The 3,669-nt window shown below is 31.8% G+C and overlaps 1 protein-coding gene and 1 long non-coding RNA gene across 3 annotated transcripts in view; one reads left to right on the forward strand and one right to left on the reverse strand.

Moving 5' to 3' along the window:
- Positions 1-3,669, forward strand: part of LOC118736962 — a gene marked incomplete at its 3' end in the record, with an annotated part of 246,938 nt that overhangs the window by 179,640 nt on the left and 63,629 nt on the right.
- The window catches only part of LOC118736963, a 72,009-nt gene that overhangs the window by 31,312 nt on the left and 37,028 nt on the right, over positions 1-3,669 (reverse strand). The gene's annotated exons all lie outside the window — the stretch shown is intronic.

Here is a 3,669-nt window from a genome sequence, read left to right on the forward strand (position 1 = left end):
GCGGAAACATGCTGCTACATACGTATGTGCATTAGACTGGGTCGCGACAGTGCGGTTGTAATTAGCCTATATAGTTTCAAAGCTTATTAAAAGAGAATTTCGGCTCATACAACTTGTCGTACTTGCCGAGTTCTATATACAGTCAAGTGCGAATTTTTGTATGTAGGAGCCCCGATTTATTAGTGCGACATTGTTGGAAAGACAACTTTAAGTACTATATATCCTTTAATTTCCGGTTTACCTAAATTACTTCCTTTTCTAGAAACATCAATTACTCAGTTTGTATAGTACGAATATTTATATAATGCTAAAAATAGTTTTAACCTTAAAAAGTAATTTTTGAAGGCTTTCAGACTTGGAAATCCTCGAAATCCTCTCAAAAAGGCTTTCAAACTTCGAGAGAAAGGATAATTACAAACTTTTTTTTCGTATAGAGACCGACCAGGTCTAACTTACATATGTACATATATACTAACATACAGTGACATAAACAAATGACCACGAGTTTTTTTTTTTAATGTGTATTCGCAATATTTTTCCAGCTAAATTTTTTTGTTATTTTTATATAAACATATCGTCTAAATTACAATTTCAAACTTAATACAAAATTTAGGAAAATTCAACAAGTTTTCATCAAAAATGTTCGGGTTTTTTAATAGAACAAGCGCAATTTACAAAAACTTGCGTTCATATTTTGAAATTTTGTTGCTGACAGTCTCCCGCGTTTTATTTTATAAAAAATTCGTACTTGTATGAAAAAAGGCCAAAATCCGCCACAAAAAAAAAATCTCAAAAAACTACGCGATTTTTAGACGTTTGAAACTTGCTTTTCATTAAATTAAAATTGTTGGGCTATAAAACTGCATACCCAAAAATTTTCCAAAAATTCATAATAAAAAGTTGAAGTTTTAATGAAAATTTGTTGAATTTTCCTAAATTTTGTATAAAGTTTGAAACTGTGATTTATACGGGTTTGGTTAAAGCTGAGACGATATATTTATATAAAAAAAAATAAAAATACATAAAAAAAACTTAGCTCGAAAAACAAAACGAATATTGATAGAAAATCAACACGTGGTCATTTGTTTGAGTCACACATGTACTACAGTGTCTCATTTAATATACCAACCTTTCACTTTCTAAGCTATATTAATACATATACATTAGACTGCATCACCAAAAATAGTTGCGGTTTTTCCGCCGGGATTATAAAATTTATTATATTCTAAGACGTTCACCAAAATATTTGGGGAAAATATTAAGATTTAAGTGAGCTGGACCGGTTTGAAAATACCTCCAAAAATGAAGTTTTTTATGAATAAAAATAGTTTCGTAAAGAACTTTTTGAAAAAAGTGTCCTCAGATGGCAAAACAGATTAAGCTTAAAAAATCTGCATAAAAATATTTAAAAATATTTTCAACGGAATCGTAAGAATGAGATTTTTGATGCTGTTTTTTTACTTTGTTCAAAGATTGATTTACGAAAAACTTGAATAACTGGGCCAAAACTATTCTGATTTAGACTTATTCTCGATAGAAAGGTATTTTCACACTGTTTTTATTTCTGTTCAAAAAAAATCTTTCGTGTCCCAATTTTTTTTTTCAAATACCAACACATCTTAATTCAACTTTGAATGACGTTCGTTAATCCTTCCTTTTTCTTTCATCCTTTGAATGAGTTTATTGGCAAAGAAATAAAAAGCGTGAGAAAATACCTTTCTACCCACACTTTTTAAGTCTAAATCAGAAGAGTTTAGGCTCAGTTATTCAAGTTTTTCTTATACCAATCTTTGAAAAAAGTTAAAAAACAGCATCAAAAATCTCATCATTGCGATTCCATTCAAATTTTTTTTAAATTTTTTTAAAATAATTTTATGCAAATTTTTTAAGCTTAAACCGTTTTGTCAAATGAGGGGATTTAAAAAAAAAAAATTTTTTAAGAAACTAAATTTATTCATAAAAAACTCCATTTTTGGAGGTATTTTGAAATTGGTCCAGCTCACTTAAATCTTAATATTTTTTCGAAATATTTTGGTGGACGTCTTAAAATATAATAGATTTTATAATTCCAATGGGAAAATAGTACCGATTTTTTTTTGTATGGGGAGTGATGCAGTCTAATATACATAGATGTTCAATGCATTGCTAATCTAATCACGAGAGCGTAATGTTTTCTTTAGTTACTGCCGAGCTAGTAAGTTTATAAATTTTTTGTTGCAGAAAAGGACATTGTGACTTTTAACCTACATATGTCGCCAGCGCGGACACTCAGCTTCCATAATTATAGCTCACACATTCTTGGTAGACAAACTCATAATTATAAAAACTTTTTCTGTGCACAACCTCAATTGCTGCAATGCTGGTAAATGGCACAGAATGTACTTCGTTAAACTCCCCGCCTTCAAATGAAAAAAAAACACAGAGCATTCCGTGTCCTTTATCAGACCAAATCGGTGCATGTAAAGAGCTAATTGTTATGACCGATGTGAGGAGATAGTAAAAGAGCTTGATACGTCCAACACACGATGAGCTATTCTTCGTGAAAGATCTAGCCACGTTTTTTCTGTGCTGAAAGGTTATGTATGTATCTCAGAGCAACAATAATCTGTTCACCTACTGAAATAATAATGGCTAGTTTCGGATTGGTTTGTGGACCATTTCTGGCTGTGAACTGCCTTAATCAATTACTCAAGATAATATTCACAAAGGAAATTACCCTCATTCCCGCTTGGCTATCCAAAAAAAATGGTATTTTGCCCTACCTAAACTCAGTAGAACCTCTTCATAACTGATTTGCGGTAAAAAAGTCTACATTTGTTAAATTTGCATTGAAAGCGTGATCAATTACGTCGAGTCACTGTATGTGTTCACATACGATTATCGCATAATCGCAGCATGCACATTTGTTTCTTTTCGCCATTTGCAGCAACATTTTAAGTCAAACTCATGCGAAGAGTGATGAGGAAATGCGAAACAATAGCAGGAAATGAACGGGGAAACGCTTAAATACATACGACCATACATACGAGTATAAATAAACTGATGCACATAATAACTCGCCATTCAAATACATACGCATTTTCCTCACGAGCGCTGCTGAAGGCACAACAGTGAAATTTGCAGTAGCCCTCTAGAGAAAGCTACTAGTTTGCTATAGAGCTCAACTGGTTAACGAGCTACGTTTTCATACTAGTCTTCGGAAGGTGGTTAAAATATAATTCTTAAGTTAAAATACATTTTCTTATTATTGCATTAAATTTTCTGTTGTATTCTTGTAGACAGGGTATTATAGACATCCCTTTCTAAAATCGAGGCAAATGTGAATTACGACGTTGGGGATGCTCTATCTTTTCGCCAGTTTGAACCGGAAGTGTGAAGTATGTGACATACGTACATACTTTTACCACAGATTGAAAAGTGATAAATTAAATTTTTTTACTTGATTTTTTGAATTAAAATTTTTTAATTTGTAATTTATATTTTTTAAGTATAAAAAATCTTCACATTTCCAAGTGAACTCAAACCGGTGGTCTCAAAACCAAATGTCGCAGCCGAAATTTCACCTGAAAACCAATTGACTACATTTTCTTTATTGGAATTTGTGGAACTGTGAGGTCGCCTCACAAGCTCATACCAGTCAATAAACCAAACTTGAGTTCGCTAAATTTT

This window comes from Rhagoletis pomonella, unplaced genomic scaffold, assembly GCF_013731165.1.
Source record: "Rhagoletis pomonella isolate Grant_MI unplaced genomic scaffold, Rhpom_1.0 Rhpom_scaffold_00004, whole genome shotgun sequence".
In the NCBI taxonomy this organism is placed as follows: domain Eukaryota; kingdom Metazoa; phylum Arthropoda; class Insecta; order Diptera; family Tephritidae; genus Rhagoletis; species Rhagoletis pomonella.